This window comes from Coenobita brevimanus, chromosome 56 (genome assembly GCF_032717465.1).
Source record: "Coenobita brevimanus isolate Jiangsu-jjx chromosome 56, ASM3271746v2, whole genome shotgun sequence".
Classification (NCBI taxonomy): Eukaryota; Metazoa; Arthropoda; class Malacostraca; order Decapoda; family Coenobitidae; genus Coenobita; species Coenobita brevimanus.
Genome location: NC_137009.1, coordinates 39,742,015 through 39,754,019, shown reverse-complemented (window position 1 = coordinate 39,754,019; position 12,005 = coordinate 39,742,015).

The window sequence follows — 12,005 nt, the reverse complement described above, 5'->3', positions numbered from 1 at the left end:
CCCTTTCACGTACTTCATCCCCCAAAGTTCCATCCTTACTCATCACATTACTCAAGTACTTGAATGCACTCACATTCTCCATATCCTCACCATCCAACCTCACTGCACACTCTGTGACTTCATTCCTCTCAAACGCCATAACTTTACTTTTGTTTACATTAACTTTCAGCTTCCTCCTCCTACACACTGTCCCAAATTCATTCACCAAACCTTGCAACTCCCATTCATCTTCACTCAACAATACTGTATCATCAGCAAACAGCAACACCGGAAGCTTCCAAATCTCACCCTCATTCATTAGGGCCACCCCCACATCCACTGCCCTACCTTGTACCTCCTTTACAACCCCATCCATATATATATTAAACAGCCATGGAGACATTACACACCCCTGTTTCAGTCCCACATTGAGATCAAAGAACTCACTCAGCTACTAAAAAATTTTTGCGTTTTACCATATTAGATATGAACTCCGCAAATTATTCCTGACTGTCCCTGGGCGATAGTTCTAAAATTTCAATTAGTTCCGTTTAGTATTTTCTATTTTCATAATTAATGAACTGCTTCCTACAGTTCTGTAATATACTGGCACTTTTTCATTTGCTTATTGTTTTCTCTAACAATTTTATATAATAGGTTTCACCTTGTACAGACACAAGGAAGAATATGTACATTATCGATGACCGAAAACTTCTGGATTTCTGTAACAATTTTACACACTGTAATATGTTTCACCTTGTAAAGATATAAGGAAGAATATGTACATTACCGATGACCGAAAACTTCTGGATACTCTGCCGTAACTCCTTACGCCGACTGTACCACCTGCGGCTATGGGGTTATTTACCACCAAGGATTAAATGCCTAATTACCACCAATGGATAAAGGGTTAATTACTCCTGGGGCAAGTTTGGTTAATTACCACCAGAAGGTAAAGGGTTAACTACTTCTGAGGGTAAGAGTAATAATTACCCTCAGGGAGTTAACTGGGATGTAAGTTTTATAATATACCCATGAGGGGAAGGGTGAGTTAATTACTCAGTAGATACAAGGTGTTAATTACCATTGGGGTAATTACCCACACAGGCATGGAAGGTTAATTACCCCAAGGATTCACTCTCATCTTAAATGTCAGGACCAACCTGCCTAGCCCTGGGTTCCTATGCTCCTCTATGGGGCAACATAGGATTAGATGATGGGTGGATAAGGCTAATTATCCCATGATGGGTGGTGGTTAATTATACCAGGCAAGTGTTAATTAACCACAGGCAAGGGTTGTTAATTATCCCAAGGATATGAGGGACTAATAATTATCCCAGGATGGGTAGTGGTCAGTTATGCCAGGAAAGTGTTAAATGCCACACAGGCAAGGGAGATTAATTACCCCAATGATATGAGAGACTAATTATCACAGGATGGGTAGTGGTCAAGTATCCTTTTGGTGTAAGGATTGCTGGGAATAAAGGAAGTACCACAGGTGAGATTACTGACCACCAGGACTGAGGAAGGTTAAGCTGGGGGTGAGAGGGACTTATTACCCTAAGAGGAGTAAGACTATACCCCTGGGAAGGGTAACTTGAGATAGTTAACCTGGGGGTAAAGGGGATTTATTACCCTTAAGAGGGATAAGCATATACCTCTGGGAAGGGTAATATGGAGTTAATTACCCCTGAGGTTAGGCAGTTATTTCTGTTCTGACAAAGGCCCCCTCTTTTTTCCCTGGCAAGGGGTTAATTGACCGAGGGTAAGGGAAGGGCTGCTTTAACCATCAGGGGTACGGGGGTTAATTACCCTGGAGGTAAGGTAAGGTTAATTACTTCCAACAGGCAAATTACCTGAAGGAGGTGATGAAGGCAGGTTGATTACCACCATGTTGGAAATGAATTGGGGGTTAAATACCCCAAGGGGATTAAGGGGATGGAAAACATAAACACCAGCAAGACAAAACATAAGGACAACAAACAGGAGACAGTAGGCCACACAGAAGTGACAGAAAACTAGCAAAAATGGAAGCTGACCCCAAGGAAGGAGTAACCCACAGTGAACAAGACAACATGACGCACATACGGCAGCATAAGGCAGCAGAAAACCACCACTACCAAACACCACAATGATATAGAACCTGACCCCGAAGATGGAGTAAGCCAAGGTGAACAAGATAACATAAGGCACATATGGCTGCAAAGGAAGCAAAAAACCACCACTACCAAATAACAGTGAAATGGAGCTGACCCCAAAGAAGGAGTAACCCACGGTGTACAAGATAACATGAGGCACATATGGCTGCAAAGGCAGCAGAAAACCACCACTACCAAATAACACAGTGAAATAAGCAAAGAACACTTTATAGATGACACCCAGACTGACAGCTCTATAATACAGGGCTTGATAAAGTGATGGAAGTGACACAAACTGGCTATGAACCAGGCTGTCTCATACCCACACTGTCAGACAATTTTCTTACACACAGTGCCCGACCATAAACTCTCCCACAAAACTGTTCTAAGTCGAGTGGACAGTATAAAATTTGGGACAGTTTTTTTCTCAGTCAAGCAAACAACAGGCCACAGTTTTCTCTCATTCAAACGAATACAAGATAATGGGATGTAGTTTCCTCTCAATCGAGCAAACAATGTATAACTGCAAGTTTTCTCTCAATCAAGCAAACAATATATAACAGGATGTTTCTTCTCTATCGAGCAAACACTATATAAAAGGATGTTTTCTCTTCATAGGGCCAATGCTATATACAGTAATGGGATGTAGTTTTTCCTCACTCAACCAAACACTATAAAATGAGATGTAACAATTTCTTGGCTGGGCAAACACTATAATGGGAGTCAACCCTAGGCATGGCTTGGGAAACGTAGTGCTTACATACTCTACTCAATGCAACAAGTAATACAGCTAGTACACCTGTCATCCACTATTCAACAGGCATGCATTCCATAAAATGTGGCTGAATAACGAACTGGTCGAATAATGAACTAATTTTTCCCGTATGATTGTTAAGAAATAGGTGGGTTAGGTTCCTGGCCACCTTCGTCAATCAAAAAATATTCAATAAAGATGGAAAAAATACCGGTATATATGAACGAAAGTGACACTTGGATTTGAGGTGTTTTCTTATAGACCTACATTCTCAAGGAAAATTATTTTAGTACTACAGACATCTCGGCTTGAAGGGGAGGGGAAATAAAAGCAGCACCGAGTCATAAGAAGCCTGGATTAAAAACAAAAACAAAGGTGGGGGGGACGGAGGCACTGATTTACATGTGGAGCTCTGAGATTACATTCTTATATTTTCTGTAAAATGAACCCACTTCAAAAGAACAGTACCTGTACAAGGTTTTCTTTTAAATCCCAACAATTAAAAGAGTTCAAAAACATTACCACAAGTGAAAGGCTACAAGGTATGTAAAAAACAGCAATCCAAATTCTTGGTGGTGTAACAAGGCAACAACAAAGTAACACTGTATAAGACATTTCTCAAAGTGACAAAGTGTTGTAATTTGTTTCTTCTTGGTGCTGGTGGTGGGGTTCTCAGCAATGGTCTTTGCCACACCCTCACAATTGTTTCTTTGCCATCTTACCTTACATGTACTACACCTGGGCCTGTTATCTCAAGACACCTTCTCACAGTTCTATTTATGCCATCAAAATGGTGCTGGAGAGGGATGCCTTCATGTACTGGCACTGAGTCTTGGCTGCCTGGTTAGTCATTCTATCCCCTAAAAGACTGCAGGAAAATGGCAACTTCAGCCTGCAGTTCATTGGGTTCATGTCCTGATGACCCTTGGGCCACAGCAACAAAATAGTTTTACATCCCCCCCTCCCTTCCCAATAAATAAAATAAATAAAGAGGGGCATGGAACTACCAGAAACCAAAACAACCTTCCCAATAATAGCAAGTAGGCCTATTTTGTTCAGTTTCAGATGTGTTTATGCTAAAGACTGACTTCGATCTAAATACTCTGTGACTCTTTTTATATGAATTACAAATACAAGCAAACTATCTATCTATAGCCCGACGCCCTAATCCCGCAAAGGGTGGCCGCAGACAAAACGCCTCCAAGTCGCTCTGTCACCCACCATTTGACTACCCTCTCCCCAACTCACCCCCCCCTCCCTCATATACCTCTCAACTCCATCCCTCCACCTCAAACACAAGTGATAAAAAATAAAATATATAAATAATTAAAAAGAAATCCTGCATTACCCAAACATGTTGCCTCACCCCTTCTAAGGCACTGGCAATAAGAGCATAATCTCACTATTTTTACTGTAATCCAGCCTCTCATATACCACAATCACTTACCTCCCTCCCATTATGACACTCCAACGTAAAAGATCCTTGGGAGCGCCAAGCTGAAGAGGCATTCCTGCAGTCCACTGGGTTGGCACTGGCAGCATCCCAGGTTGAAGTTCCTCTCAATCAGACACAAGGGGGAGCTGAAGTCAGCCTCTTTCCTACCCTACCCCACCAGGAAGCATGTTGCTCCTTCCTGTGGACAATATGTACCATATTAATTCAGGTTTTTACGCTGTAACCTATAAAAAAATATTTTAAAGTAACATCCACATAAAAAATGTTTTGAGTAACTTCTATCAAGGATAATAATTCCTGATAGCTTACAGTAAACAGTATACAATAATGGACAAACTAAAATTCATAACCATAATTGGTGAAAAAAAAAAACATGATAAATATTAATAACACTACACTCTACAATTCAAAACCATACTTGTATCATGTCATTTATAAAAGCTCCAACATGCTTGCATTTGTCAGCCTTGGTCACCTAATGGCAGTTCTCCATGCTGCTCAATCACAACACACAAGTCAAACCCAGAAAATTACAAACAGATCAGCATGCAGTACCTTAAAAGGGAATATCAGATTGCTGACCAAGTTTATGATGGCATATGTGGCTAGGTTTGCTGTCACTGCATATCACAGAAACAGGTTAGCATGCTGTAACTTATGGAAAAATAGGAAATTGCTGATTAAGTTGACTTTGCTTGTAAGGATTGGAATTACAATCTCATTTACTTACTGGTGGCTCATGGACCTGCTGAATCCTGACTGCTAAAAAGTTTCTCCTTTATCTGTTATTTCTTATCAGGTCTGTGCATTATCGGTTATCCTGGTATCAATTCCAAGTGACATGTATCCTTCCTTATACAACACATCTCCAAAGTCATTCCAAGGGTCCTCTCCTCGCAATTCTCCGGCCACTGTAAGAAAAGTTTAGCATTAACTCAATCCAAAACGAATTGTAATGTCAATGCGTTCCATTAAGAAATCACTATACTGGGGATTAGCTATGGTACAGTTGATGTTTCTATGGACAAGACGTTAAAGCAAGTGCTAAAACCAGCTAATTACTTTCCAACAGTTGTGCAAATTGATGGGGAAAAAGAAATTCAGAAGGCAATAATATCTATAAAAATGTATGAGTCACAGCTTGAATTTGATTATTTACTTGTGGTTCAGTATCCTGCGTAAGTGATGACAATATGACAAGTTACCAAGCTTGCAGTCATGTTTCACTCTTGTTATTTCTCATATGACCTCTTACGTTCAATGGTAGCCAGACATTTACTACCTTATGAAGAAAGCTCAGCATTAATCAAGCACTGTAAACACTATTATTTATGTACAAGCTTCAGGATAAATATAATTCACAATTTTGTACAACAGACTTCATGATAATAACAGAATCTGTTGCTATTAACCACCTCTTGACTATGATGACACCTTTAGAGATTTAAATTTTTGTTACCAACAATCTTGACACTTCAAACTGGAAGAGCTATTGTACATACTGCCTTCATATACCTGTGCGATTATTAAAAATCTTTCCAAAATTAAATAAAACCGGTGGCTGCAAGATTAAAGTGTAAATAAAACAAAGCAGTGGCTATTTGTACAAGACAAGACAATTCCTTAAATGCCATTCTTCCTAGATGGAAATAATAATAAAGCTGTCTCAACCATAACAAGAACACAGTACAGTAACACCCCGATATACAATACCCTGGCTTGGTGGTGGGGGTACAAATACCACCACACCCCGATACCCGATGGCAGAGCCCCGGTTTAACCCACCGCGTCCCGTTGACGTATATATACATCCACACGTTTTGTCACTGTCAGTCCCGTTGACATATATAAACGCGCATGAATTGCAAGGTCCCTAATTTGCACAATTTTCAATTTTCGCGCGTGATTATTGGTACATACACATGGGACACCTTCCTCTACAAGATGCCAGGCAGGGACAATGCCTTACCACGCATGACCTTCCCCTTCCCCCCACACGCCATTGTCTCGGCAATTCACCTGTTACCAGTGACCTGGCCAGTAAGGACATGTCGTGCCACGGTATGAAATTCAGGGCCAGAGTGATTCCCTAATCGATGACAATGTGGAGGACAAAGTTTACATAGCATAAGAGGAAGAAACAGTCAGATATGATGATCAGGTAATGTCGCCAAAAAACATCAGGTGTGTTGATGCGTTTCATAAGTGAAACAATGCTTATATTGCCTATATTACTGTGTGAAAACCAATATACTCTCGTACTAGATATAAATTCGAACCAAATAAATAAATAAATACCGTTTATGAGTGGTGTGGAATAGTCACCCTCCCACAGAACTCGTTTTCTTTGGACCCAGCCTGATAGAAAACCCAGTAAGGTAAGGGGTACTGGTACCTGTATCGAGTATTTTAAACCTCAGGTGAGCGATTTCTCTATGAATTTTCGATGTTTCTCACCAAAAGTGGAGGTTTGAGCCAAAAAAAAATTTTTTTCCAAAATTGGTCAGGATTGGGGGGAGTCAGTGGTGGAAAATCAGTTGGGAATGGGTGGGTTAATGATGGGCCCTTCGATGTCGCATCCACAGGCAACAGGCTGAAGTTTTGAAATGCACACGTTGCTGCCAGCTAAGCCCGGCTGCCTCCCAGGATGTGCAGAAACGCTCACACAGGCCCTACAGCCAATGCTCACCCCGTGCTCGCCCATATCGTTCTTCTCGCACTGGCCATCTCAGAGTGAGGAACTTGCTTATACTCGTCCACCATGCATCATGTTGCACCACCACCGTTACACAAGCTGCTATCCTAGTGCATCGTAACTGTATTCGAGCAGTGATACTAATAATGTGTGAAGTGTGATACTGTGTGATTTTTGGCCCAAATAAGTGTGACAATGTCTGGTATGGGCGCTGCAAGTGGTGGGGCTAGTGGTGGTGCTAGTGGAGGCCCTAGCCATAGTGGTAAGTGGCCTGCTAGTGGTGGTGCTGGTGATGTTTCCACGAAATGCGTGCATAAGACTGTGTCACTAGAGGTGAAATGAGAAATTCTTAAGCGCCTCAACAAAGGCGAGGGTGCGTGTGCTATCGCATCGGATCTCCACCTGGCCCTGTCAGCTGTCTCCACCATCATCAAGAAGAAGGCCATTAAGCCAGCTGCTGGGGAGATTGCAACCTTATCCACCTCCCGTATCACCCACCAGCGAAAGCCTGCAATGGAGGAGCTGGTGTGGATGCTGCGCACGTGGGTGGAGGATCAGAACCGGCACAAGGCACCCATCAGCTAAGCAATTATATGCACTAAGGCACTCTTGCTATGGGATGAAATAAAGGTCAGGTGGGATCTTCATGAAAGCGAGACCTTTAAGGCAAGCCATGGGTGGTTTGACCAGTTCAAGAGGCAAGCTAACCTCCACCATGTGAAGATGTACGGTGAGTGCAAATACAGTGACGGTGGCGTTTCCTGACGAACTCAAACGCATCATCGCGGACAGTGGCTACAGTGCGAAGCAGGTCTTGAATTTTGACGAGACTGGGCTCTTTTGGAAGAGAATGTCCTCCAAGACATATCTTGCAACGGACGAAAAGTCTATGCCAGGATTCAAGTCCTTGAAGGACTGGCTGACACTCCTACTCAGGGGCAATGCCAAGGGCAGCACCAAGTTGAAGCCGCTCTTTGTCTACCACTACGAGAATCCCAGGGCCCTGGTGAGGTATGTTAAAAAGAACCTTGGGGTTATCTGGAATTCTAACAAGAAGGCCTGGCTGACTTCCGATATCTGTTCGTCATATTTCCATTTGTACCTCTCTCATATGCTGAAGAGGTATGCCTTGTGGGAGAATTTGGCAAACAGATTTCTAATGGTGGTAGACAAACCGCCTAGCCACCCTCCCGCGATGAAGGAATGGGCCAGCAATATAGAGGTGTGTTCCTGTCCTCCAACACCAAGTCTTTGTTGCAGCCAATGGACCAAAGGGTGACTGCTGCCTTTAAGGTTTATTACCTCCACCGCACTATGCAGCAGTTGGTAAGGGCCTGTGACAGAGAGGACAGGACAACATTGCAGCAGTTTTGGAACGGCTAAAACATACGCCACGCCCTAGAGAATATCACTGCAGCGTGGAGGGAGGTTAGCCAGGCCACCATGAATGGTGTGTGGTGGAAGCTGTGGCCAGAGTGCATCCACTCCTTCACCAGCTTCCCCGAGGGCGTGCAAGCTCCGCCTGTTCAGCATGTGCAGCAGGACATAGTGGAAGTGTTGCAAGAGGCAGGTGTCGAGGGGATGACTAGGATGACTTGGAGGAGGTTCTCGAGAGCCACATGGAGGAGCTCCTCAATATGGAGATCCAGCAGACACACCAGGAGGCAGAGGAGGAGGCGGTTGTTCCTGAAGTGCGAGCTTTGAATATAAAAATCCTGAATGAGATGCTAACGAAGCTGGACGAGATGATTAAGTTTATGCGCACACACGACCCCCTCCCTGGATGAAGCAGGGATGCAGTTAATCGGCTCGGGAGGGTATGAAAGTGTACAGGACGATGCTGGAGGAGAAGAGGGCGGCCAGGCAGACTACAATCACAGCCTTCTTCAAGCAGGCCCCCACCATGACAGCAAGTCATACAGGATCTCCCCAGCCCTCGACGAGCAGAGCATCTCCCCAGCCTTCAACCAGCAGAGAAATACCAAGGTACGCCTCCCACCAAGGATGTGCTCGGCCCGTGGTGCTGGACCTAACCTCCAGCCAATCCCCATCTCCTGTGTGTCCACTAGGGCACTCTGCCACTCCATCGCTGCCTTCCTTGTCCCAGCATCCATCTCCCACACCACCTCGGCCACTGTCTCAGTCTCCCTCGCCACGACGAGAGCCACCGCAACTGACTCCATCGCTACCTCATCATTCAGCGCAGCGTTCTCCCTCGCCACCTCACCGATCATCGCAGCTGTCTCCCTCACCACCTCCTCTGTCATGACATTGCACCCCATCACCACTGCCTGAGCCATCGCATCACACTTCACCACCACCGCCAGAGGAAGTGCATTAGTCTCCCGCTGCGACCACCCCACCTCACCAGGCTTCCTCCCCTCTGACCCTCCCCTGGAGATGGGGTTTGAGGGCTTTGAGGATGAGGATTGAATGTTGAGTGTTAGGGAGCACCACATGTCCCCTTCCCTCGGGTGGACAGCAATGATGATGACCTGGACCGGGCATGGACTTACAAGAAGGAAGTTATGAGAGGTGTCTGACATTTTCTAACCTACTCTTTATGATTTTCAGGCTTTATTTGTTGATTTTAGTGAGTTATTTACAGGTGTTAGGCTTGGGTTAGCTTCCTTGGCAGCTGTTAGGCTGTTTAGATAGCCTTTAAACCTGTTTTTTGGGCTAATCTGGGTGGGTTTTGGAGTTGGTTTGGGGGGAAACCCAAGGCTGGTAAACAGTCCACATTGAAATACATGTTAAAAATACCCCGATATACGATGGGGTTTTACCTAACCAATTACAGTCACTACTAGTTACACATTGAACCAGTATACGATAATTTGCTACGACAACAAAAAAGTAAAATCCCCAAATCCGCTTTATGATGAATTTCCTGCTATAACAATAATGTAAAATAATGTATTGCCATCAGAAAATTTCATACAAAGCGCGAGGCGCACACAAGGTGACCGTCGCTTGTCTCGGGCAAGATGGAGGCCCCAGCGTGCTAAGCATTGTTTTGGTTCAGTTGCAGTCCCGCCACCCCTTCAAAGCCCTGTCTTTTCCACTCGTTTATGTGCGTCCCCTGCTATCGTCACCACTCAGCCAAGCATCGTACTACAGTATACATCATGTAGCACCAGGCCAACGTTACGCAAGTGTGATTGTTGTGTTGTTGCAACGATTTACTGTACTAAACGCTGCCTGTATTGGTGTGATAGTGTTTGTTTTGGTCTTGAAGACAACTTGGACCGACACAGGAAATGATTAAGGTGGGTTGTCATTGTTGTTTCATTCTTGGGTTGGTGACTTTGAAAGTTAAGCTGACGTAACCCCCTTTTTATAATTTATTTCAATATACCAATTTACAACAAACTCGTTATACGTTAAGGTATGACCTGATGTAACCCCATCGTATAAAGAGCAGTGACTGTACATAGTTAAACCAAGGTATGCCTGTACCTTAAAACTTCAATGTAAAAATCATCCAAAACTAACAACAAAAATATTCCAAAACTTTAAATGTAAAATTATCTGAAACTTAAAATGTAAATATTTTCCAAAACCACAAAATTACCCAGAAATAACAACGACAATGTAGAATAAATTGGGAGTACTTGTTACAGATTAAAAATTACCAGAAATGACAAAAAATATCTGGAAATAACTGCTATGACAAAAATTACCCAGAAACAACTGCCACAACATAAATTACCTGGAAATAATTACTATGATTATGTGGAGATAACTGCTATGACATTACCTGGAGAGAGTTGCAATGAAATTAGGAATAATTGCTATAACTTGTAAAACTGTTCATAAATCTCTGCAACGGAGAAAATCTGCCTGGATATAATTGGAACAATGTCATAGTAACTCCCTGGAGCTCCTAAACTCCTTGTAAATGCTGCCTGGGAAAAAAGGAATGCTTGGAAATAACTGGGGGGAAAAAATGAATTTATACCTGCCATAGCAGCCACTGAGAAAAAGAATCTACAAATAGCACAGGTGACAGCAAAGCCTAACCATAATTTAAAGGTATCAGTGGACCCAAACAATAACTACTGAATTGGTGGAAATAAATTACTTAATTCATTTGTCAGCTAACATATTGAATTTGGCTATCTGTATTAATCTACTAATCATCCTAACCCTATTCCAACAACTAAAACTGGGGTAAGAGGGAGTAAAAATCATCAGTGCAACCATACCAACCCTCCATTCACTGACCATTAAACCTTTGGAATTCTTATATCACGCTTACCCATTACGCCCGGGCCATACCTTCAAACATTTGGAATTCTTATATCTATACTTCCCACTACGCTCGAGCCTTAATATACTCAAAATATATCCCTGCAAATGTTCACAAAACCCAAAGAAAGTGAATACCTGGCTAAATCAAGCTTCACCTGCTGACAAACTTCAAAGTCTCTCCCTCCCAAAACCTTTGAAAAAGCTCAAGTAAAATCGTTGTGTATCAAGTAAACTAAACACCATCTCAGGGTTATTTGTAACTAAACTTGACCTCAAATGATTCTTACCTGGCGTACAGTAGGTGACACAGCTGATATTTGCATTTTAGCAGTATGTGAGGAGGGAATATAAACACACCACCAAAACCTTAGCCATTTTCTCCGTCTGCGCAAGCGCGTCCGAGCATTCGATTCCTTACCTGTTCATTTATTTTATCAGCTTTAATCCATACCTCGTATTTAACAGATGAATGTGTATCAAATAATATGCCATGAATTAAATTTTATAATTATGGACTGAAATTTGGCTTCCTTAAAGTATGTGGATAAAAATAATTAACCAGCGATAATGAATGATGATTCATCGCAATCGCAACACTTTAAGATCTGTCCAAGACATTCGTAATTATTTTCGTTCATCATTTTACTTCTGGTGGGACTTTGGTCACCTTAATGATCGTACCTTTAGAAACATACATGTGGTAGGTGGGGCTCCTACCACCCATTCACT